This window comes from Sturnus vulgaris, chromosome 1 (genome assembly GCF_052056855.1).
Source record: "Sturnus vulgaris isolate bStuVul1 chromosome 1, bStuVul1.hap1, whole genome shotgun sequence".
In the NCBI taxonomy this organism is placed as follows: Eukaryota; Metazoa; Chordata; class Aves; order Passeriformes; family Sturnidae; genus Sturnus; species Sturnus vulgaris.
Genome location: NC_142243.1, coordinates 29804079 through 29831646, shown reverse-complemented (window position 1 = coordinate 29831646; position 27568 = coordinate 29804079). Strand labels below are relative to the sequence as shown.

At 38.6% G+C, this 27568-nt stretch overlaps 1 protein-coding gene across 4 annotated transcripts in view; it reads right to left on the bottom strand.

Moving 5' to 3' along the window:
- Positions 1-26752, bottom strand: part of HDAC9 (histone deacetylase 9) — a 457908-nt gene extending 431156 nt beyond the window's left edge. For all 4 annotated transcript variants that reach the window (XM_014894384.2, XM_088162701.1, XM_088162750.1 and 1 more), the window contains exon 1: positions 26504-26752. The gene's annotated coding sequence lies outside the window, so the exon portion shown is untranslated. The remainder of the gene's footprint in view (positions 1-26503) is intronic.
- Between the last annotated feature and the right edge of the window lie 816 nt (positions 26753-27568).

Genomic DNA, 27568 nt, shown 5'->3' with positions numbered 1-27568 from the left:
CAAAATTTGAGAGTATGTGATGGTTAGGTTAAAAGGAAAAAATATAATAATATTTTTGATGAGAAACTTCATGTATAAACTTCCTCTGACATTATAAAAATTTAATTAGAAATCCCAAAAAATTTATTTTCCATAAAACTGTTTGAATTCAATAATTTTTTTCTGATTTTAAGACAAAAGTACATACTCTCCCTCACAGAAACCTTCCTTAGTATGCAGTGATAAATCATTTTGATGTGATCAAAAACACTTGGGAATATCACCACTGCCTTCAAAAAGGCTAGAGTGAAGTTATAACAAAACACCCTTGAAAAATCCATATTCTTGCTAGATTGTATGCTTATATATAGCTATTAGCATGGATAATCATATTCAAGAGCACCTGATTTGCAAACAGTTCTTATTTTTAGAACACAATATGTCTCTGTAAGCTTTGCTTTGACACTTGGTTTGGATGAATCCAGACAAACCTCAAGGTGAATCATCATAATATTCTTCTGCTCTCCAGCTCTTCCACAGAGGCTACAAAACCCTCTTCGGTTTCTTCTGAACCATTTTTGCTACTTCCATTAAATCAGGACCTAGATGTCCCATCCAGGATTCAAACCATTTAACAAGACAATCAATGCTCTCTTATTTAACTGACCTTTAAAAGTTATCAAAACTTTTTTGAAATTTCAAATATGGAACAGCATGCCTCAATGGCCTTGAATTAGTAAATTTCTGTGGACTTCAAAGCACAGGTCTAAAGCATGACCTTCTCATGTGTACCATTTTCTCCTCTAAAGAGTATCCAGTCTCAGCTGCATTACTTCAGTGACACAGCCATAGTCAAAAAGCTGTAGAAGAGTTACTTCATTTACAGGTAAGTTATTGTACTCTTCTATACACACATATTTCTGATTTTGGGAAAGTTTTAGCCACTTATGATATGAGGCATCATTTTAGGAAAAAAATATTTTAAAATCATTTATTTATCTTAAAATATTAATCTGAGAAACAAATATTTGAAGAAATATAAAGCAGAGAACTTCAAATCTGCAGGCATATTTGCATTGTTTGTAATTCTGACTTGCACATGACGGACAATTTTCCAGAAAACCAAATATTACACAGGAGTAAGACACAGAAAATAGAAACTCATGACAACTTAATTTCAGGTCAGGAGTCCCCAGAATACAAAGAAACAGACAGACCCCCAAACAGGTAAAACACAAGCCAAGATTCACGGCAATCACCGACAGGAATTAGTCAGCTACTCCCGTTATGTAACACACAGAGACCCCAGTGCGAGCAACATCATCTTGTGTTTAGGCAGCACTTGGAGGAATTCCTCCTGCAAAGACCCTGCAAACAGGGCAGAGAGGGAAACAGGGCATAGTGCAGGCACCAAGCACAGTGATGAGTGGAGACTGATATCTTCAAGATTTTTACAAAGTGATAAAATCACGTTAGTAAGAGAATTGACACAGGAGAGGTCTATAGGTACATAGAAGCTGTCAGCAAGCTTAGAAAGAAGTAAAGCAACCTCTCCATGTAAATGTTTCATAGTCGTGATTCATTACATGAGATGATTGATGTCCAGTGTTATTTCATGCATTAAAAGTAACTGAGATGAGTCAAAAATTTCCATTTCAATCTATAATGGAAAAGTGGGTTTATCTGCTTAGCAGCAAAATGATTTTTTTCTTTATAAACATCAAGAGGTCTTTAGCTTCCATTGCTAAATGGCCAAGTGGTTTTCAGTTCATTAAAAAAAAGCTTCAGTCAAATTTTCCTCAGGAAAATACAGGTGGCCAAATAACATATAAGCTGAACTATTTTATGAAAACTTACTCCACAAGTAAAACTTATTTTTGCTGTCATTGAATTTTATCAAAGATTGGACAAGGTTTTTTTATACTAGCTAGATACATTAGGCTTCAATTTTGTCTTTTCAGTTCTAAAGAACTATTGTCACAAAGTCTTTAATTGTTGAAATAGTTATTTGCAGCATTTGATATGCACCACATTTTGTAGAGCTTGTCTTACAAGAAAATAAACCTTTTGGTGAAGCTGATGCTTTGAAGAACATTTACACTGAGTGTCCTTTGACAATAGATTACTGTAGAGCCTTACTTGTTTTCACAAGACAAGGTTTAATTCTAAACTGACATGTTTTAACAGTATGATTCAGCAGAGACTAAATGATACATGGAAGTTTGATTAATACTTTGGCATTTTCAGCAGTGGAATACAAACCAAGAAAACAGACTCCCTGTATCAGGCAGTTAAATTGGATCACAGGTTGAAGACTGAAAATTATTTTCATGCTTAATTAGTTTTCTGTGATTTCACCAATGTCACTGGGAAAAAAATAAACTATATCGTTCATAATTTATGAATTAATATTATAGTACAGCTTTCCTACTGGAACTTGACAGCAATGCAAGAGACTTATTAATGCACCTGGGTGATCAATTCAAATCATAAATCAGAACTTTGGAGAAAATTCTGATCTCTGCTGCAAGTGCATATTGGCATTTAGCAGTAGCAGTAGGACAAAATAATGGGAAAAGTTAATGACGTTCATGAAGCTCATGGAAAGTAAGTTTTGTGCAGGAGGAGAGGAAGAAATTCAACACAACCCACATTCTGACCAAGCTCTTGTCTAATCTTGCTCAGTGTCTGATGGTTGAGCAAATAAAGTAAGACCCAAAACACATAAAATCAACCATCTCTCTTTTTTCCCCCATCAGATATATGGATATACATATATACTTTGCAATGATATTTAATGCCAATTTTTTGTACCTACACTTAAGCTCACACTTAACACAAGGAAGCTTACACCTTTGTAAATATCAGACATAAATATCAATTTCAGTTCCAAAAAAATAAATAAAATTTATACCTACCAGCAAGCTACAGGTAAATCTCCCAACTTCATAAATTGAATTCTGTATCCATGCACTTTTGCATCTAGCTACATACATACAAAAAATAATGGACTTCTTACCAACTGACTCAGTTTCCCTTCTTGTTAGGATTATAACTGTGGAAAGTACTCATGCACAATTAATTCAGTTTCAACTGTGTGGGCTTCTTTCAACACTCAAATTCACCTTTGAATCACAGATTGCAAGACCTCAAGAAAAATCACCTGAAGCTAAAATCACCAAATTTCTTGACTACTTGGGGGAGAAAAGAAAGAAAAAAAACCAAGAAAATACACATACACAACAAAACAAAAAACCCAAAACTATTTCTATGCCCATACAAAGAAACTGCCCTTGATTCTGGTAAAAACAAAAGCACAACAAACAAAACTAGGTCTAAGAATGACTCAATGCTTTTTCATCAGCCCTAACTGGATGAAAAAAGTTGGAGTTAAAACTCAAGGGTTTTGGCAAACACTTGCAGTGCAGAACATTGCACCTGCCATAACAAATGTATGAAACATATAATGTTGTTTAAATACTTTAAAAGCTTGGTTATTTTTCTTCCTATTCTTCCAACACCAGCATTCTGAATATTCATGGAAGAGGCTGCATTTGTGAGCAGCTAGGAAAGAGATATGAGGGTCCCAGTCAATAGCAAGTTGAGTATAAGTCAGTGGTATGTCCTGGAAGCCAGAGGGTTCCTGGAGTGCATCAAGCACAGCATGGACAGCTGGTTGAGGGATGTGACTGTCCTGCTCTGCTCTGCACTGGTGTGGACACCCCTCAAGCACTGTGCACTGCTTTAAGTACCTCAATATAAGGACATCAAGGTATTAGAATGTCTCCAGGGGAGGGGACCAAGATGTGAAAGGTCTTGAGGGCAAGACTTTGTGAGTCTTGCCTTGTAAGAGCAGCTGAGGTCACTTGGTTTGTTCAGCTTGCAGAACCTGCAGATGTCAACCATCAAACAGAATCCCTGAGTTCATTTTATGCTTCAATGAGACCATTTCTCTTGCTGCTACCTCTAAAATAGGTAAAAGAATAGCAAAAGCTATTTTCTTACATTAAAAAATGAGTATTCATCCTTGTCTTTCCCTTGTTAGCAGGGAAGCTATGCAGCACTTAGTCTGTGACTTTTCCAAATCCATCACATTAATCACAAACTTTAGATAATGAAGTATTTTTAATTACTGCTGCATAACTTTATGAGGCCAAATTTGGAACTGAAAGGCAAATATGTCATCTTTAAAAAATTATTTTCAGGTTGCAGAAGCAATTCTAAGTCCTACCATCACTTGTGAAACTAATATAAACAAAACTAATGTCAAACAAAATAAGAAATTTCTTAAGCCTTTGGGACTCAAAGGAAAGATGGATTAGCAAAGGCACAGACAGGAAGGGATGCAATAAATGGGGGAAGTGGAACAGAAGTGGGCTTCCAGCACATGGCTGTGGTAAGGAATGTGAAAGGCAACTTTTCTATTTTTTCTATGTAACTTTGAGCAAGAGGAACCTTCCAGTAGTAAAGAAAAAAACAAACAAAATCCGAACCAAACATAGAAAAGACCCCCACCAAATCAGGATTTACAGATTTTCATTCCAAATACAAATATTAGTACATTCTGAATGTACTGGGATTAAGAGAAAAGCACATATACAGTGTTTGTGAGTACAGCAGAAAGTAAAGGGGGTTTAGGAATTTACAAGATATTCACTACAGAATTTAGCAGTACACTTTTAGGAAAACTCAAGTTTTAAACTGAGAGAAATATAACTTGCACCTTTTTTTCTGTATAAAAATCACATATGTATCCAAATGAACTGTCACCTCCCATTCAAGCATAAGTCACTTTGGTAACCATATTTCCATAGTAAAAGAGACATTAATGAAAACAGCCTTAGAGTTTTTCCCACAACAAGAAGCATAAGAGAATATAATTAAAATTATATTGTTACATTTGGATTTGCTGCCAAATTCTTGCAGCAATAAGTCCAGATACACAAACAGGAAAAGATTTTATGTTATTTTTACTGGCAAAGTCCCAACAACCTGTCCACAGTCCATGACTGCTCATACAGCTGCATACATCCTGCTGCAGACTCCTCACTGCAGATACCTAATTCCTTTTTTAGTTACACCAACCATACTGAAAATTAAACTAGAAACAATTTCAACACAAGCTGCATCATTATGTTTGAGGACATGATGCATGCCGTACCACAGACTGGTAAATAAATATCACATTGAAATATTTTCCAGTATAACCAGGTTTTTTTTTTGGTTGGTTTTTTTTTTTTTTTTTTTTTTTTTTTTTTTTTTTTTACTTAGTATAAGGATACTATTATAATTTTTATTTTATTTTTAAAATTTAATAGCATGGTAATTAAATTTCTCTTGACTTTAGGACACATGAACATCCTCATGGTTAGATTTTTATAAACAGAGCTACACAAAGTAAAACCTAACACAAATTAATTACTAACTAACTTAATTAGTTAGTAAATAATTAAAACTATTTATTTAATAAAGACAGACAACTTAAATAAAGGCACAGACATTCACAATAAGAAAGATCTTTGTTTAGCTGTGCTTTATTGGCAATATAAAATTTGAGCTTAAAGCAAGTAATTATAGAACAACTCCACTATCCCACAGCTGGAAGAAGCTACTCTCCTCGTGAACATAAAAATCCCTAACCATAAACTTGTGGCTAAAATAGCCTGTATAAAACCGGATGAGGTTTCCCAAAAAATGAGTGCAGTCACGTCACCTCCTTTCAATACCCACTCAAATTTTGCCTGAGCCAAATCTCAGGTCATTCTAGACTCCAAAAACAGCAACCAGGCAAATGTAGCTTTATTTTCAAGGATCTCTAGACTAGCAAAACATTGAGTAAGACAAAAAAGCAACATCCAGTATTTGTGATGAAGATTTTTCTGATTATAATATCAATGATAAGAAAATGAGTGATGTAGTGAAATTTAAACCAAAATAATAATTTAAAAAATTTACCTTCTACTTGCATACAGAGACACAATTATTGAACATTCAGCTATTTTGGCACTGGTTCACAACCTGACTTCCCAGTAAAACAAAGAATTGGCTTCACAGAGTAAGTTTAGAGAGACCTTACTGCAGACCTTCAGTATATCTAAGGGAGACTTAAAAGGAAGATCAGAGAAGATTTTTACCAAGACATGCAGTGACAGACATAGGCAATGGTAGAAACTGAAAGAGGGTTGGTTGGACATAAAGAAGAAATTCTTTATGATGAGGGTAGTGGGATACTGGGAGAGGTTGTCCAGGGGGGTTGTGGACGCCCCATCATTAAAGTGTTGAAGTTCAGGCGGGATGGGGCTTTGAACAACCTGATCTTGTGAAAGATGTCCCTGCCCATGTGCCCCCTGCCCCACCCCCCTGGGCTTGGAATTAGATGATCTTCAAGGTCCACCTCTGACCTAACCATTCAATGATTCTAAGCTCACGTTTACATACATTTTTGAGTATGCAAAAAGAAAGTTTTTAGTTCCAATGAAAATTTGAAGTTGTTATAGATGTTGGCTTGAGATTTAGTACTGACAAAACAGTTAAATATTGATAAAACAGCTACTAATGTGAAGCAAAAAAAAGTCTTATCAGTTATTTGTTGTTTTTCTGCACGGCTACAAGAAACTCCATAAGCACACAACTGAACCTATCCAGATGAACGTTAACAGCACAAAGCCTCTTCACTTTTCAGGGCTAAAAAAAAGCTGTACAAATACTGCAGCCATGCAGCACATGCATTGCACTAGCCCATGAATACTGTTCAGTTTAATCACCAAAATTTTGGGGTTTTTTAACTTTAACTTTTTAACATTAGGAAAGTCAAAAAGAAGCTTCTCTCTTACTGTAACTGCCAAAGCCCTATAAAACTGGCATGCTACATATTCAATCCCTCTTTTTTAGTAGAACTAGGAAGAATACCAGTTTCCTAGAGACAGGTAAAAAGATCCAGTTGCAGCCAGTCAAGAAAAAATTGCCCAGAAGCTGAGAAACAGAACAGGAGACAGAAGAGGACATGGAAAAGGTTAAGAGAATTCGCTAGGCTGCCAGAACATGATGTAAGGAACTGAACTTTACCCCAAGACATGCCTTCAGCTAAAATAGCCAATTATTATGATAAAGAGACAAGGAAAAGAACCAGTAAGTAAAAGTCAGAATAGTTTACAGAAAAGCAGAACTTCCATTCAGAAAGAAATGTAAGTATGAGAGCATCAGCTTGGGGCAAGGGGAACAGGAAAAATAAAATATTAAATAAAAAAAGTGCTGCAAGGCAACTCATGAAGTAGGCAAATCAAAGAACCCTCAGTTTCATGTACTTTTTAAAGTTTAAATAGAGCAAGATGGCAAACATTTCCATTTCAGCAGGAGGAAAGTGCCAAATATATTTATCAAGGCAATAATAAAAATCCTGAATGCTGGATTATAGATGCTGAAATCTATAGAAATGTCCTTCTGCTTCCATTTAATAACGTTTTAATATTTTTTGATGCGGTTCAATTGCTGAACAATAAAAAATAGTAGCAGTATTTATCACCTCTTTCAAAGTTTAATGATTTTTTTATTCTTACCTTAACAAAAACTTAAAGATCTTCACATACAGACAGAAAAAAACCAGTCAGTGTGCCAAGACCCACAAAGAAGTTCTTTGTCTCTCCTCCTGATACTGATGTCAGAAACATAGGGGATTTTCCATGATCTACCACATATAACAAGGAAATTAGGCATGATGCTCAGAAAGAAAAATGATAAGATTTCTTGCCCTTTTTCAAGTCAGGAATATCTGCTTGCACTGTCAGTGAGAAAGACACCTTTTCCTTGGAATGAAGAGGTTTTTGCTACCTGTGTTTAGGCACAGAAGTCAATTAAATGTTGGCATCTGCCAAAGAAAGTGTGTTACAGACTACAGCAGCTGCCTTGATGAAAAGCTCTTACTATTACTGATTCCTGGCCAGAGTAAAACCTTCATCCTGAAAAAGTTGCATTTAAAGCTACAAAAGCTACAGCTCCACTTTCTCAAAATGAGAAAGAACTTTAGTGTTATATGCAATCAATTAATTTTAATATTTTTGTTCCTCAGGTCATGATTTAACAACTTTCCCTAATTTCTCTCTTTACTGGCACATTTCCATTCATAGATGATATGTATCCAAACTGTCAAGTGTACCAGGCATTCATCCAGTACCACTTTCTACCTGGGCTTCTCTAATCTGTTTTAACCATGATAATATTTTTCCTGGTTATCTGTGTCAACCTAGGTCTATCTATGGTGAAGGAGTAAATCTGTACATTCATGTAATTTTTTTCCTGTAATACATTTTTGGATATCTGTCCATCTATTTATTTGCTAATAATATGGTCCCCTTTAAATGTGCTTCCCAGCTGCCAATCCATTATTCCAATTTTTTAAAATCCTCTCACTTCAACATTGCCCATTGCTGTCACCAAATGTTAAGATTTGCCTTGCCCCATCTATGTGTTTTTTTCACTGACTACTGTACTTCCACTGCTGCCGAAAAATATGAATACTGCATTTCACACGAGTCACATTCATCACTTAAACTAAAAGAAAAAGCATAAAAGAAAATTGAAATTCAAAAAGTAAATCTAAGAGCTTTCCATCTAGATATGTGTCATCATTGTTCTCTTCACAGGTCTTTGTAGTTTGGAAGGCACAGGTAAAATTTTCAAACTGTGCAATCCTTACTTTGAGCTAGACCACTCACTTTCTACCAAGATTATTAGAGAAAATGCATTTAATTTCTCTATATTTAAAAAAAGTAAAATCACTATGTCTTCAAAGAATACCAGTACAATCAAACTGACAGGAAAAGATCAAAAACAGCAGAGTAAGCATCTTTAAATTTAGGCAGGTACAGTTTTACTTCTACAGAGAGCTGAAGTCTAGTATCTGCCACGGGTACTTGGAAAGGCACCAGCCTTTAGTTTGGCTTTGTGTTTACTTCAGTGTATACTGAGCAGGACTGAGATCTAAATTATGAAACTGAAATTTTAAAGGATCAAATTTCCAAGTATATGCCTAGATTTAACAGACACATTTATTTCTGATAAAATCAACTCAAATCACAGTACATAAGAAATTTAGTTACTGACTATAACTTGCTTACTGCATACTGTTTGCTGGTGCTAGGTATATGACACTTTTCTTCTACCTGAGCATTTAAAATAAATGTGAAAATATATGAACATAAATTGTTCAGAGAAGAAGTTAAGTTCTGTGCATACTGCACATAATAAAAATGCATTTTATTCAAAAATATTGCATGTATGTATTGTAATAATGTATTTAATCCTTCTCACAATATGATTTTCATCACATGCTTTAATAAATAACAGCTTAAAATTTTATTTAGCAAAAGTGGCTTTGCTGCACACAGTTTTAGGCATACTTTACTACTGAAACTGTTACTTTCAATTACATTAATTTGATTTTTAACAAGTGTGGCATGTATCTTAGAAAGAAGGAAGGTCAGTTTAAAGGCCTGTGAAATCAATCCAAAGAGGCATTGCCAGCAGGTCTGTGGAGCTGATTCTGCCCCTTTATTCCACTCTCATGAGATCCCACCTGAAATACAGGAATACTGTATTCAGTTCTGGGATGCTCAGCACAGGGAGGACATTGATCTGTTGGAATGAGTTGAGAAGAGGGTCAAGAAGACGATTAGATGGACAGAAGACATCTCCTATAAGGGAGAATTGGGATTGTTCAGCCTGGAGGAGAGGTGGTCTTGGGGCAACCTAATTGTAGCCTCCAGTGCCTGAAGGGAGCCTACAGGAAAGATGAAGAGGGACTTTTCCCAAGAACATGGAGTGACAGGACAACAGGGAATGGGTTCAAACTGAAAGAGCATAGATTTATACTAGATATTAGGAAGAAATTATTTACTATGAGGATGGTGTGACACTGGAACAGGTTATCCAGAGATGCTGTGGATGCCCCATCCCTGGAAATGTTCAAGGGCAGACTGGATGGGGCTCTGAGTAACCTGGTCTAGTGAAAGGTGTCCCTGCCCATGGCAGGGAGGTTGAAACAAGTGATCACTAATGACCATGAACAAATGATCACAGGTCCCTTTCAACCCTAACCATTTTATACATCTGTGATTTTATAAATCAAGTGAAAAAGGTGCAGTATTCAAAACTGCAGATAACTAAACAGTTTTACAGAAAGTACTGGGTTTACTAATTCTGAGGGGAAAAAAAAGTCTTCATGGCTTTGTGGAGCACCCGAGAAGAAAAGTGAAATCTCTACGAGTATTTAAGCCACAAATACTGAAAAAGTAATCCTGCTTGGTGCAACAACTCATCAGAGAAACAACTGTGATATAAAGGCAAAATGCCGTGGAAATTGCTCTAGGGAACAGTGACCACAGCATGAGTTCTTTTACAATCTATTCAGGAAACGACACAGCACAAAGGAGAAATGAGTTGGGGAAAAGATGCTTTCTAAAACAGGTAGTTAGAAAGAGGAATTTGAAAGACAAAACTTGTATTTTGGAAGAAGCATTCATCCAGAAAATTAAAAGTTCACTTGGAGGAAAGAGGTAAAGAAGCACTTTTCTTTTTAATCTGGTTAATTTCCTAGCAATTGTAGGTGAATTTTCTCTCATAAATCTAAGAAAACAGTTAAGAAGAGCCTTAAATTATTCAGATGCATAAGTCTGACTTAAACCCAGAAAGCTTTGTGCTGTCACTTATCTATGACACTTTCAGAGGCTAAATCATGGTCTTTTTTCATATTATGACCTGCATATCCACATTTGATGGCGTATCAAATCTAAATGACAGCTGACAGAAGGGATCCATAAATGCCACAGGAGAAAGGATTATTTGTTATGATCACTCTGAACAAAGAAAAGAAGTCAATTCTTCAAGACAGCAGTGTACACCCCCTTAGAGCTACAGAGAAGCAGCAGTGATATTAACAAATTCTTCACTGATGTCTTCATGGATGTGAGACCTTCTGTAACACTTTTCAAATACTTTGTCTTCTCCTAATTTCTCAAGTGTTCAATTCAAGAATAAATACATATCACTTAAAGGGCAACTTTCTAGGAAAAAACATTCAAGGAACGAGATTTTAAAAGCTTATTGCCACATTGCAAAGCCATCGTATTTCACCCTCCCCTTAGCAAGCCTCTACCAAAGGTTGTGTATGGAAATGAGACAAACAGCCATTTCATTTCTAATGGAAATCCCTTGGCATAAGTCAGGGTACTGCAGATTATATAGCAAGGGGAAGTCTGGGAGCCATATGTGACCACATTTGGAAGGCCACATGTGGATTTATAATTCTGCTAACAGAAAGATTTCATGGTCATTCATTAGGATCATGAATAATGTCAGGTGGTCCAGGAAAAGGAAATATTCTAAACTGAAGTTTATAAAAGTTCAGTATCCAAAAATTTTGAGCAGTGCATGTAACACCTGCCCCTGACATGAAGAACATGGAGAGGCTGCCACAAACCATAGCAGTGTATCCCAGGGTCCCCTTTAGTGAAGCACCAGAATTCGTTTCAGATAACCTCTTCCTGCCTCAGGACATTCTTCTAGACCCATACTAGAGGCACAGCCTAGGAACAAATTCACAGAGCCATCAGACAAGTTTCCTGGATCTCACTGATATCCCCTAAAAATACTAAGAAAAAACTAGATTAAGTTTGTGTGTACAGCTACTAATTTTTGCCAGTTGGGCAAAAAGGAAATTGAAGGATGAAAATATTTATGTTCTGCCTAGAGGACACATGCTCTTTTAGATATTTGCTAGAGAACCTGACCAAGCAGGTCAGGAAGCTGACACCTGAAGAAGTCAGAACAGTCTTATCTTCCACTAACCACTCCCAAACTTGCTCCTACATGAAAATCATCTCAGACATGCCAAAATTTTAGGATAGATATATGAACAAATAACTAAATCTGATTCAGCAGAATAAAACTCAGATGTGACAGGCTATGTATAAGGCCCAATTGCCAGCCTTGAGAATTAGGGGAATTCAGATCTATCATACCACCTGTATCCAACAGGAGGGGAAGACACAAGCTTTCCCCAGCTGCAAGATAAGAAGAAAATAATGACTTGTAATTCCACCATGCAAGATAGGCAACTAAGCCCTGCACTCAGGTACCACCATGACCTCCTGAGTACAGCTCTAGAGACTCCAGCTCTCCCACCATTCCTGTTCTCCACTCAAACTGCTATCTCTCACTCAGTAGGTGCATAGTTACTTAAGAAAGGAAAAACTGGAGAACTTCTTACACTACAGGACATCCAGACTTGATTTCAGACAAAAAAAAAAAAAAAAAAAAACAAAAACACTTTTGGTGTTGTTATATCAGCTCTCTCCTGGCCATGACTGGGACAGATTATCACGTAAAGCAGCATTGTAATGAACTAAGAGAGCACACAGCTGTTAGTTTCAAGTGTACACTCCAAGGTGAAGGAGGGAACTTGAGTGTCTCAAAGCACTTATTCAGTTCAGTCTAGAAATAAACACAATAAAGATGAGCCATTACCAAATTGCTTTAAGTTGTTTTTCTTTCTAGTTTTTCTTTCTAGGTCTCCTATCCAGTGTGTATTTCACAGTCTGCAAAGCCAAACATCACAACTACTGTCTCTAAACATCTTCACACTTCCCCATATTTTAAACACCTCAAACATTGTTTAGACCTATTCTCCTGGTCATGAGCAGGAAAAGGATCAGACTCATGTGGGAAGTTACTGACCTGGAGAAATAGAGATTTGAGGAATAAATAGGAAATCTAAACTGATTTTGCATGTGCAACATGGCAGGACTTGGCCAAGATTGCTGACTGTCCATGTAAGGAGCACATACTCATGCTGCTTAAGCATCCTTCACAAATACAAGGTGAAGGATGGAGCTCCAAGTACAGAAGACACTTGAGAAGGCACTCAAGCCTCTCATTGTCTCCAAGTTTTATACTTGGCTTGTCCAGAACTGTGTGCTGTGAGCTAGAAATCACATGCTGAGCAATGGCTCAGGACGCTGCTCAAGCTTCACTGTTTTCAGTCTGTCAAGACAGGGTTTCTTTGGTTGTAGCCATCAAAGCTTTATCTTTGATGTAGCCATCAAAGGTTGGCTAAAAAAACACATTCACATGTCCTGTAACTGGACTTCCATAAAAATTACACAGTAAGCACTAGAAGTTACAAGCTGAATGGTGGTTCGTGCATGTTTTGCAACTGGGGAGAATCCACTTATCCAGCAGGTTTTTGTGATTTGTGTGCTGAGAATAGCAGGACTTGTGTCATGAAAAGAGTTGGTTGTTTTTTTCCTTCTGCCTTTGTGCCTCTTGATTCTGAATCACTAAGTGGCCTGTAATCCAAACATCTGCATCATTCAGGCCAGCAAGAGGAAAAAAATAATCTAAGACTTGTCCATGCTGGCTGTCTGTGGTTGGTAAAGGACTTTTTGTTCAGGGCTATGAGACTAACTGGAACTCAGGCTGCCACAGGGAGCAGGGAAAAGCTGTGGGAAAAAAATATAAGGAAGAACATCCTACTCACAAAAAGAAGCACCATCATGCATTGGAAGGTCTTGTACCAGCACAGACTGTATCAATACTGGCTCAGTGTTGTGCCCTTATTGTGTATAGGCAATACCATTGTGATTACCCATGGCTGCATAGTCACCAGGCCAATATAACAGCCAGCTGTGCTCTCCAGGCAACATGTTTCCTCTCATCACTCTTTTAACCAGATATTTTACGTTGGGTTTGAGAAGAGACAATGTACACAGATACCTTGCAATGCCCTTCTCCATAGCATATGGTGCAATCTCAGAAGAAGAAAGAAAGTAAGTAGAACATGAATTGGATTGCTGGACAATACAGCCAGTACCTTGCATGTTAAAAATGCTTAGCCATCCAGATGAGCCTACAGGAAGATGTCATAGCTTGGGATGTAGGCCTGAGCGTCTAGAGGACATAAAGTTGTGCACATACGAACTTGGTGCTATAATCAAGATCAATTTCCCCACAAATAAACTCAGATGCATAATTTTACAGTGCCGTCTAACATTTTTCCATGCAGGAAAATGAATTACAGTCTTTATGAACAATCATGCACAGAATTCCATGTCTTAAACACAGTCTTAGTACTCCATTTTATCTAAACAGAATTTATGTCCATTAGACACAGTAACTGGAGGGCTACTGAAATCTGAATAAGAAACAAACATTCTTTCCGCATGAATCATGCTGCTGAAACAGCAGATTGAAATTGACCGCATTTCAAATTATTGTAGAGAGGAATGAAGAGTTCAGCTCTCTCTTATAGGTTCTATAAGGGCACAGCTTCTCTCTAACTCACTATTCCAAAAGGTGAAGTGCTGAATGTACCTTCCTTCAGCTTTTTTACTGCAGTTATTCAATTCAGTTATCCAAACTGTCCCCAGTGCTTATATACAAAAGCTGCAATTACCTTCTTTGGGCCAATAATATGAAAAAAGGGAAAACATACCCCATTCTATAGCAAAATTGCAGATTTTACAACCTTACACAGAATGGAGGGCTCTCCTGTTGATGCTTTCTTGTTCCAGGAATTATGTGAACTCAATAGTGAATAAATATTGAGTAAATTATATTCACTCAACAGTGAATAAATTCTATTTTAATATTAAAACTGATTTATTTCCATTGGAACATGAAAGATGATTCCTTCTAATCAGGAACTCAGCATCAAAATAGGGTGGACCTTCAAAAAAAGCAAGAAACAATCAGGCTTTGCTATTATTCGATGTAATTTTCTTGTAATTTTCTATCCAAGCATAAATTATTCAAGTCCGTATATTGTATACATTTCCAGTACAGTTGGCATATGGGTATTCAAATAACAAAAAAGTGATTTGTTGTTGTTGTTGTTGTTGTTGTTGTTGTTGTTGTTTGGGTTTTTTATTTTTCACTTTGGGACTGTCTTTATTAGATCTTTGAGTATTTTTCTCACTCATGACACATGATACATCTCATAGCTACGTGAAAGGGATGTTTTCTTCAATGGTACCAAAGGTGTTGGTATGACAGGCAGGATAGAGAGCTCTTCAATTACATATTCACTTCCCATCGCTCTCCAATGATACTTCTCTATTAGAGACTGTGATTACTAGCTGCCATCAGCCAAGATCAACTTGCCTAATCCAATTGCTTGTATTAGCCTTTATATCCAAGTCCAAAACTTCCACTTGCTTCCCAGAAATACTTCAATTTAAATCATGAAGATTTTACTGGCTTTATCCTCACATGCAATTTTAATTTCTCCTCCTTTTTTTTGCAGAACTCTAATAAAATAAGCAAAGCTTCTATTAATTTTCAGATGCATTGCAAAAGAAAAATCAATGTAAAGTGAAATGACAGAATCCCAACTTATTACTATTAGGTAATGAATCTCCTCATCTATTGAACATTGAAAAAAGGGGGTTTTTTCTTGCTTAACCTACCCATTCTTTCTTCTAGCAGCACTGGTTTTATTGTCTAATCAATACAATTTTAAATGACATGCAGAATGAAACATAACTGGTTTCAAGTACCAACTGCTATGTCTGCCCATATGCATTACAGCATTACTTTCACTTTAAACAATTAACCAGCTGCAAAATGGTCAGAACCAAATGAAATCCCCATTCACAGAGCATTGTTTCTTCAGCTAGCTACTACACAAAAATTATATCTACATTTTTACTTCTAGTAATGCCATAGCCAACACTATTCCATATCAGGGTAAATGTAGAGAATTCAGCTGTAGCAGTCATCTTTTAAAACAGATATATTGGTAATAGTACCTTCTTTAATAACAAATTATGAAACTTCTTAATTCAGTACTACATAATAAATCATTATGTACTGAAATACATAATAAAATAAAACAGGTGAAAAACCTTGAGGTATACGTTTACTATTCATGTTAATCTCCTCTATTCATTAGTGGTTTCTGACAAAAACTTCCTCACCAAAATGGTTATTTTCTTTAAACAGTGTTTGTTTTATCCAGAAATTTAAATTTTACAGAGAAAGTTCCATGGAATTTACATTATTTTTTAAAATCACCCTTATAACTTTATAAGAACTCAAATACTGTTAAAATTCTGGAGACTGGATGATGATATGCAATTAGATTTAATTCAGCATAATTAGACTGAGCCAATAGCTAACATATTTTCAAACTGACATGAGTCAGATTTTCATTTTTTTTACCTTGATATGTGTCAGCAATAACAGTTCCATTAAGATCAGTATAGTTAATTATTCCTTTGCCCAACTGAAGCAGCAACATTACTGGGAAAAGTCTGTAGACAAGAGGATAACAGCCTGCAGATGAAAATCTGATGGGTCATTGCACCGATGTACAGTAACTGCTTCAAGGGTGAAAAATAATTGTCTTTACTTTGCTTTATGCATGCTTAACACATAGTCCACATCCTGTTATGATGTTGGACTTAAAACCCAATTATGAACAAAAAAAAAAAATCTATTAGACACCAGTTCTGGCCTTGCCTATCTATGCATTTCACATTCACTCTGGAATATAACTCCATACCATAAATGACAGATGTTGGTATTTTCATCATATTGATTTCAACATACTTGGAACAGGAAGTTACAGAGTTATTTTTCACAGAGGTGAGTAGTATAAAATGGCAGTATACATAACACAGCAATGGCAGCCTAAAGATGAGGCAATCTTGTGATGTTTTAATAAAAATACTTTAGGTTACATATCACACAGTTAATCAGTTTCATGTAAGATAATCACCCTCAATCAGACTAAGCAAACAGAATTTAAAACCCTTTTTAAATCTGGCTTACTTTTAATTTGTTTTGATTATATTTATGACGTTAAAATAAAAAAAAAAAAAAGCCTTTTTTAATTCTCTCTCCTGAAAGACTGAAATCACTGAAAAAAATCCATATATTTTTTCTCTTAACATGATTATGGATTTATTGTTGCTTCATTATCTACACAGAAGTGTCTTTTGAGCTGACATTTCTATGCATAAAACCTAAATTATGGTCCAAATGTCAACTGAAAAAGACTCTCAGTTGTGTCTCCTGCTGTCACTCCCAGCTCAGTCTCTTTTACAAAGACAGCAATACAGACACTCCATAGAAATGAAAAGAGTGAAAAAAATGATGCATACAGACTCCACAGGCAACCAACATCCAAGCAACTCTCTCCAAAAGTATGGATGACCATTCTGAGGATAAATAAATGTGAAGCTGTGTCAGAAATGACACTCAATTTGTCACCACAAAGTCAATCACCCCTTCCAGATTTCTCACAGGCTTTGTATACAGACTCCCCAGAAAAATTGCAGTGAAATTGTGGAAGCAGCTCAGTTGCTACTCTGTGGCCTAAAGAAAAACGATTTCATTTGCCAGACACCCAGAAAAATCGCCTACGCATACCAGCATGCTCTGTTTGCATGTAATCAGAGTACACTGAAGAAGCTACAAACTTATATTTAGGCATTACTAAGGAAAACTAGTCATGGAGGGAATAGAAGCATACAGACAGTTTGATGCAGGGGAAATGTACCCAGAGTGCATGCCAAAATCTGCTAAATTTATTTAAAGGTAATTTGCAAAAGATGGTAGGAAAGAATAATCAGGAATTATCTCTTATACACTTTTCTAGCTCCTCCACTGCTTTGACTGCCTGTCTAAATTGTCTAATTCTATGGTTTGTCCTAACGAATTAAAGAACAATCAACTGCTGCTAGCTCCAATCCCAGATTCCATGCTCTGTGCCACTTCTGCTATGGCTGGGAGGGAAATAAGTATACTACAGTCTTCCATGCATGTCTTCAGTAGATGTGAACCTTGAGCAGGGCTTTCACAAGCTCTCCTCTTAATCTGATCTGTTTCAACAACAAACAACAAACATCAAAGAGGTGAAAATTTCACATGTGAAGGTGACACCTTGATCTCATTATAGTCAATCGCAAAACTCCTCAAAGACAAGTAAAATCTTTGACCTCTTCAATCAAGATCCTAATACTGTTAATATTAGTGTCACCCTCAGCAAATTTTTAGAAGATGTCATCTCCTATCACCTCCTTTTGAAATCTGCATTTTCTTCATAATCTGGATCAGTATAAATGACATGCATTAGCACAAGGAAGAAGCATGGTTGATCAGCTCTCAGAAGTCCTAAAGGAAGTCTCATTAAATTAGTAGGCTGATACTGATCCACTAAAATGGATGTGGATACTATATTATATGTATCTCACTAAAACCTAGGGTTACACACCCATTAATTACATTAAATTTGTACCTTTTTTCACTAGTTTCTCAAGAAAGCATCCTGACCAAAAAAATCCACTTACTAACTTCACTCTCCACGCAAAAAAAAAGCCTTGAACTCTTGTTCCAACAGTTCAAAAGATAACAATATTTAACCACATTTTCATAAGAGAATTTCCTTTTTTTGGAGGGGGGTGAAAGCATATAGCCAGATGGAGTGGAAGACAAGGTGCATGTGATGGCATAGATGAATTTAAACACTTCACAGTCTTCCAAGAGACTCTGAGTTAGCAACCTGGCTATATATTGAGAGCAGCTGAATATTCTCTTAGGTGGTTTCTTCATTCACAGTCTTCATGAAAGACTAATATGTTTGAAATAGGAGAGCTAGCACCCCTAAAAGATTTTACTCTTCTTCGTTGCACTGTGCTCAACAGTACTTGGTGTTCTGTGCAGACTGTCCACCTTCAAGCATGGAATGTGCACATGCAAGAGCAACAGACTGCTAGGTTGGTACTACAGTGGGTACACATAAATTAGACCTACAAATGTAATTTACAAATTAAAATACCTTTCTCTGATTCATACCTTGGTTTGGATTTCCCCCTGAACTATTTGCTCTTGTTGGCTGTGGTCCTGATTGCCACAGGATTGCATTTTGACAATGTCTTTACTCTGTTCCTGTGGATGAGAGTCAACTTCAGTCCTCTGCTGCTTCCTATTTGCTCTGATTCTTATGGAAGGAAAACTGAGTACACTGAGGCCAAAAAGAATCCTATGGCAACTTCCAGCCAGATTCCTGGTGCTGATTATGGCAGTCAGGAAGGCAAACCTAACCCACATTAGAAGACTAGGATCTGTTTCAGGTATTGAAAATTATTTTCCATTTCAACTCACTGATCTTTCAATTTATAATACGTTTTCAGAGAATATATAATTATTTATATCACAACTAAAACAGCTTCAACTCCAAATGAAACATTAAAATTCTGCCTAATAATATGACTTATTAATCAATGTTGATTGTATTGACTGAAAAAAGGGAAACACAAAAGATTGGAATGGCAACCATATGCATTTTATATTGTCCACACATTCTATAATTTTAACCTATATATGGACAGCTGAAGAGCTACCTATCTACGAAACAAGCAAAATATGAATAATTTACACATTTTATGCACCAAATAGTTATTATGCACATGCTGCTTACTTCCTATTTCAAACTAGGTTAAATTTTTTTCCTTGGAAATCTTGTCTGCAGTTCACCCAGCTCTTGTCAAAGCAAGATTTAGTTCAATAGTTAGGTACCCTGGAGACTTAATGTTAACTGTCCAAAACTTGAATAATCAGAATTTCGTATAATTAAATGCCTAGACATACAGAAAATGTGTGACATATAATTTTCTTCATACGCTTCTATAAAGGAGATATAATAATGTGCATAGTGTTTTAAAATAAAATTCTAATATCACATTATTTCCCTACTCCAAATTAACATGATTCAAGAACTTTCCTGAGAAGAAATACCAAATTAACTTTGTTTTCATGTACGCAGTAACAAATTCTTAAAAGCATACAATAGCTTGAATTAATTTTATGGCTACAAGACAGTGAAATTCTGCCTAATTTCTCATTCCTGCTTTATCAGAATTTGGTGCTATTTACTATTTGGTAGATTCACCAATATGACGTTTCATGTTTCCACTTTACTCAAGCACTAGACCTCATCTAGAATATTGCTTTCAGTCTTGGTGTTCCAAATAACTGAATGAAGCTTCCTCCAGAGTCTGTCAAAGCAGGAAAGGGCTAGAGGACTTGCCCTGTTAAAAGCTGAGAGAGCTGGACCTCTTCATCCTGAAGATGAGGCAGCCTTAGCAGGGACCTAACACCAGTGTGTCCATGCCTATGAGGAGCTTTACCAAAAAGATGGAGCCAGGCTCTTCACAGGCACGCATGGCACAAAATCGAGAGAAAATACTCGTGAATTGAAACTGGGAGGCTATGACTCAACATAAAAAAAGTGCTATCAGAATAACTAAGTATTGGGTATGATTGCTCAGAGAAGTTGTGGAATCACTTTTCTTGGAGCTTTTCCAGGCAGAATTGAACAAATCCCTAAACAACATGGTATAAATTCTGGTTTGAGTCTATTTTGACTAACAGATCCCTTCCAACTTGTGTGATTTAGTGTAAACATGAACATTACAAAAAGTAACAGGAAATTAAGCTTTCAGATTGAGTTTAATACAACCTAGGACACATCACTGAAGCTTTTTAAAAAAAGGAGGTGGAGTATTACCACCCTTCAATAACACAATAAAGAGACTTCTGTGGGGCACAGACTATTATTCTGATCACATTTACTGAAAAAGGATACAGAGAAGAACACAGAGATATCTGGTGGAATAGAGATATTCTCACATGAAAATAAACCAGAAGAGTAAATTTAGGCTTTCTAAACAAATACTCAGCAGATGTATAATCTCCCTTTGACCAAAAAGTAAAAAGAAGAACTTTATCAGATAATTTCTGTTTACATAGGTATAAATTGACCAAGTACCAATCTATTTGCACACTTGACTAAACTTCTCATTACAAGCATATAAACATCTCTATGTCCCTTCCTGATTTACTTGCAGAGTTTATAGCTGGTGACAAGCATCAAACCCAACAATAAAAGTTTCTTTAGGGGGTAAAAAGAAGATGGAGGAGAGATAAAAGCATTTAAAAAGGGGAAAGGTAACTGGAAAAGCAAAAGGAGAAAATGAAAAGGGGAAAGGGAAAGCTCCAGTGGCTCGTCAAGAAGAGAATTGCCAGGGTTTCCCCATTAAGCATCTTCTCCCAGGTGTTCTCTCCAGTGTATCAGGTGATGCACCATACTACTTTTCCCACAGAAACCACATAAACTTCCCTATGATCTGTTCAAATTCCCTAGTGCTTGTCCCATCTTATGATGCCATTAGCCCTGAATGAAGTAGTTTTTGATCAGAAGCTGGTGTTGCAAACTAACTGCCTGCTAAGTTTCACATATATCATTGGAGAAGGCTGGGCACATACTTGTCTTCCTCCTAATGCCAACTAAAAGCTGCAAAAAACAGTGCAAGAAAAGGCTGGTGAAAGGGCTTGACTCTTACAGCAGCGTCAATCACCTCCCTGACATAACAGTAGTAGCACAGCATGGAGGTTCAAGGCCATGAGAATGAGTATGAGACCAAGAGCATGAGGACAGGAAGGCAAACACTGCCCTAGAAGCTTTGGTGAAAGGTGATAGAGCTTCAGTGGACAGGCAGCAGCAAATGGAAGATCCTTGGCACTGTAAAAGGTTGAGGCACCAAAGGCACTGTGCAGCATCACTTCCTTTATGAACGAGTTCAGGCTCAAGTCTTCACATATCTTGTGTGCACACAAGATCAGCATCCTTCAGGGCTGCCAATTTCTCTTGTGCACTGGACCTTTTCAAAATACTCTTTAGACCAGGTCTTCACATCTCTTGCAGGTTAAAAGACATGGAAACAAAAGCTGGGGTCAGTGAACATGACAGCAGAGGCTCATGCATGCTCAGACTAAACCAGAAAACCTTTCTCAAGTCTGAATAAAGCCCCAAGGGTGACTATCAAGAGAGACAGTCATCCATTCTAGAGCAGGAGCACTCTGTGTCTTGAAAAGAAATTAACTAAAAGACTGAGCGTCTCAGAGCAGAAATCAAATGAAGACATAGATATAGAATTCATCATCTTCAACTCCAAAACTAAGAAACTAGGGACAAATAAAAGACATACTGTAAGGAGTCATCTTCTTACCGGCACTTCTGGGCTACCTTCACTGAAAAGAATTTCATTTTCTTAAACAGAAACAGTTTACAGTTATGCAATAGATTTAAAACAAACTATCCTGATAGTTGCTACATATCATAAACAAACTTCAACAATGTATCATGATTTGTGAATGACCAATGTTAACACTATATTGAACAATACCATTAACAAAAAAAAATTACTGGAAAATAAAAACAAATATTTGCTTCCTATTACCTTTCCATCTCATAAGCTACAGCATACATTGAATTAATGCTAATTAATTCAAGTAAACATTTACTTGAAGATTGTGTAACATAAGTTTTCAATTTTCCCCATAAAGGAATGTCTAAATTGCATATCACTTTGTCCACCTTGACTGGGTAAGAATGCATGGACAGCAAAATCTAACCGAACTAAAGACCTGTTCAGAATCCAACACCTTTTCCCCACAGATGCCCAACAGCAAATGCATAAGTAAAAGTGAGGAAGTGCAATGCAACCATGTGAATGGTACCTTCTTGAAATACTCTGAAGCCTCCAGAATATTCGCTGTTGAGGGACATTCTGATTCAGAAGCATTACATCTCTGCTTTCTAGCCTTTGATATGGGTTTTTTTTTTTTGGGGGGGGGGGGGGGGTTGTGTTTTTTTTGTTTGGTTTTGGTTTTTTTTAATGTAGGAATTTGTCCAAATATTTTTTTGAACTCACATTAACTTTTCGCATTGACAACTTCTTTGGCAGAAAGTTATACAACAATATATTGTACAAAAATGGAGAAGCATGGATAACCGTGGTTATCTCCTCACAGGAAAGGTCCGAGCTGGCCATAAAGTATTGAAACATTAGTTTTGAGCAGTAGTTAAGCACTATTTCACTGTATTTAGCTGCTTGAAGATTAAGCTATAGATAAGCAGCACAAATAAACTTTGTAATTTATTATTAAGGTCGTAATCATAAATTCAACACTAGTACAGTCTTACCCAGCACACACTGACGTTCACAACATAATGCATTCATTACAAGTAAGTTACATTGAGTGAGAAAAAAATTATGTGGTCATGGATGATCATCCTAATTTAAAAACTCAAAACCAAAGGGAGAAAACAAAAGGTGATTTCATCAAGTAATGTTAGCTCTAAAATGCCTTACTCATCAATCAGTTTCAACAAACAATATAACCTTAATGATTCAGCAATGCAACATTCCCTGCTTATTTATCTGGAAATCATTACTGAAGCCTTGACGCATGACAAATGTGTTTTATCATAGAATAGCCTAATGTTCTGTCTTTACATGGGAGCTATCTTTAATTTAACTCAACAGATGTATTATGTACCTTCTACTTGCAGGAGCTTAAAGAACATTTCCTTACTTTTGAGGAGACTGGACAACTCTGATGAATGCTCATTCCTTTAATCTGAATTCATGTGGAAAGTTCGTGTAAATGGCGTGCTTATAGGACACAGCATATAATCCTCAACAAATCTGGCTCAGAACTCTTTTGTAAAAGGGAAAAAGCCTCACTCTTGTGATGCACTAAGCTCTCTCAGCTAAATGGTTCAGCTATGAGTAGTTGCAAGCCACAACTACTTTCTATTGCAGTTTGAACACACATATATATCCTAAGTAGCTTTAAATTAGCTAGTCTGAATGCTGATTAATATAAAACAAGAGTATGTAACATACACTCTGGTAAATATGTGCTTAATTTACCAATTTGGAGATGATTAGACTACATCCCAACTGTTGTTATTTTTCATTGGTTATGGTTGTCCATTCACAACAGAATTTGACTACTTTCGAAGCTACATTTCACCTACTAAGCATTAGTTGAATACTAAGAAACCACTGCAACTACATTTAGTAGTATACTATCAGTATTCATGTTAACTCAAACCAGGATTCATATAATTTTCAGGACACGTAAACTTAAATTTGATACATGTTTTCAGTATGCAACTTCTATGGGGCTATTTCAGGTAGTGAGATGAAGAACTGAAAATTATTTTCCACTTTACATGCTTTCTAGAAAGGATATCATTTTTATAATGATCTCTTTTCAATGTTATTTTTATTAAGAAATGAGAAAATATGTATGCCACTCAATCATAGTATTATCTTATTTTTTTTTCACAGAAATAAATTCTAATAGGAACAACTGCTCTAAATGAAGCCTGTACTGACTTCCAGCAGTGAAGTCACTATTTCGCTTTTGTTTTTAAACTGCTCTGGGAGCAGGAAGATGCTGGTGAACTGAAAATACACAGCAGCTTACAAATTAATGTTCCCATTTAGTCATGTAGACCAAGCTTCATTTGCAGAAAAGCAATTTAACGGAAAACCAAACACTACTGTTTTCAAAACTAACATTTTAAAGTCAGATTCAAAACATTTCGGTGTATTACACATTCATCCAGATTTACAGAAGAATCTGACACTGAGACCAGTGCTTTGGGTAGGCTTAACTATGGTGCTGTGTTTGCACCAAGCTGGTCACCAAGAAGTATAATGGCATGTTTTTCTCTTTTTTGGAATTCTGAACTGACAATGAGATTTTTGTTAAAAAGACAGCCATTTCAATATTTATATGAAGAAACTGGCACCATAAACATGACTGACTGCAGCTTTTCTCTGGAGCCATGACATGTTTATTCTCAAGGTTTGGATCACATCTTTGCCATGACAATGAAAAAGAGGTGTTAAAATAGTATATTATTTGCATTGATCATAGTAGAACGTTCTATACAGTTGAGGCATAGCTATTTTACACAAATAACAATGCAACTTAAGTGTATGAAGGAATGGAATTGACTTCCAAGACTGCTCTGGTGTTATGACAGAGAACAAGCTGGCATCTCTGAACATAGTAGGTGCTCCTGGTACAAAGCATATATGAGCTGGGGCCACTGATACAGAAATGTATTGGACATGAGAGAAAATTTAGAGACACTCAGCAGCAAGATAACTTCAATAGATATAGGGGTGCTGTTGCAGAGCTAGGTGTGTGGAGAGAGAAGATAGGAGTAGGACAAGACATTTGAGTAGGACAGGATATTTGAAAAAACTTAATGTGAAATAGCTTCCTTTTTTTGCTCATGAGTTCTCATCACAGCTACAGGCCTTTGTGAGCTTGCAAATTAAATCCTGAATAACTGTCACAAAACTATTCTTCTGTCACAAAAAACAAAATGTCAAGGAACTTAAGCTGACAGTGTTGAAAGACAAATGTTTAAAATTCCTCAGTTTCTGTATCAGTGCTTGTTCTGTGCTGTTTGTAACAGAGAATCTCAACAGCTTTTGCATCAAAAAAGCACATTCATGCATTTTCATATGTCAAAAGGTCTCTACAATTCACCTCACTACTTCTTTTTCAAAGATCAGCTTGTTTTAAATATTTATCTATACTGAAATTCTCATGTTGTTTAGCAGTGGGTTTAGACGTCTTCAAAGCACTTAAAAATACAAACTGCTGTGGGCTCGGGGTAGATATTCAAAGATGAATATGCATTTTATGCATTACGAGTAATACCTGCTTTTTTTTTTAAGAGCTATAAGCATGAATGATTACTGATTGCTATTATGCTCTATTACATATCAAAACTCAGACATTTTATATGAGTCAAAACAGCTGTACCTTTGCTGGAAACTACCTTCCTCATGACCCGCGCTGCCAACCGGGAAGCTGCCGGCCGGGATGCACGCACCGCTTTGCCACCGTAAATACAATTATACAAAATTCTGGCCACTCATCCAGCACGGGGACGGGACGGGACGGGACGGGACGGGACGGGACGGGACGGGACGGGACGGGACGGGATAGGACGGAATGGGACCGGACGGAATGGGACGGGACGGGATGGGACGGGACGGGATGGGACGGGACGGGACGGTACAGGACAGGATAGGACGGGACGCACCTGCCCGCCGGTACCGCCTGCTCCGGGCAGTCCGACACGGGCCCGGGGGCGCTGCCCGAGGAGGGCGCACCCCGGTGTCGCCCACCTGTTCGGCCCCCACGGGGCAGCTCCCCCGGCTCCCTGCGGAGCTCTGCGGTTCCGGCCGATGGCGGGGAGCTGGCACCGCCCGCTGAGCTCCAGCAGCCGCTCTCCGGCCGTCACCGCGACTCGGCCCCGGCCCCGCGGGACGCGGGGTCGCGGAGGATCCCCGGAGCCAGGAACGCACCACCCGCCTGGCAGGGCAAGCGCTCGGGGAACTGCTCTTCCACTCACGCTCCCGCCAAGTAAAACTTGCCAGGGGCGGCTGTATCCTCCCTCCCCCGCCACATTGCCAGCCCTTACACGGTCCAACTTCCCGAAACCTTCCCGAAGGTCCCAAAAATACCGCCCCGGCAGGTCGAGGACAACGTCCGGGTGGCGGGACCGGCCGGCCCCGCGCTCGCTGCCCGCCGCAGCCGAGCGGGGCGAGCGGAGCAGAGCGGAGGGGCAGCCGCCGGTGCCACTCACCTTCCCGCTCCTCCGCCTTATCTCTTCGCTCGCGGGCTGCAACTTCCAGCGCTTCCCACAACTGCCATCTTCCACCGGAGCGACGGGGGAAGGAGCGGCGCGGCGCGGCGAGGAAAAGTTGCGGCGGCGGCGGCCGCGGCGGCGATTAGGTGGCGATTAGGTGGCGATTAGGTGGCGATTAGGTGGCGATTAGGTGGCCATCGCGCCGGCGGGGCGAGCCTGTGCCGTGCGCGGCGGGCGGGCGGGGCGGCGGCGGCGGCAGCTGGCGCGGGGCTGCGCGCTGCGATCGCCGCCCGTGGCGACGCGGGGAGGATTTGCTAAAAATAGCGGCTGGCTGGGCTCGGCGCGGCGCGGGGGGAGGCGGGGGAGCGGCCGGGCTGCAGCGCTCCCCGCCGCGGCCGCTGGGGGCCGAGCGGGCCGGGGCTCGTCGCTCCGCCGCCGGGGACAGCGCCGAGCGGGCACAGGCACGGCGCGCCACGGGCGAGCCCGGGCTCCGAGCCCCAGGGGCTGCCGCTGCCCGGGCCCCCGAGCCACCCGCTGGCCGGGGAGCCCTGGGTTATCCCGCGACACCCTTCCCTCTGGTGGCCCCTGCCAGCCCTCGGGAGAGGGGGCGCACCTGCCCTGCCCGCCGGGGACGGCGGTGAGGCAGCGGGGCCCGGAGGGGTGGAGCGAGCACACGCGTCCGGGACGGCACCCGCGCTGCTCCACCGAGCCCCGGCTTCACCACAGCGAGAAAGGAGGTGTCGCACACTGTGTGGTCCTGCGTGCTGTGTGCCTCTGTTCCCTCGGGCTATCACAGCCCGGGATGATGGCACGTTTCTCTAGTGCTGCTTTCCTCTCATGGTCTCCTTACCAGTCTCATTATTTCTTGGCATCTTCATATAGAGGATGCCCACCTTTCTGAATGCACGCTAAGAGTCTTTGGTAGCGATCCAGAATTCCCTTTTCCTAATGCAGTTTTATTCAGCATATAAAGCACTTTAGTCAAAGAATCTGTCTTAGCCACAATTGTTTCTAATCTAAATGTTTAAGATCTCTTCATTACTCAGGAGAGAAAGTGTCACC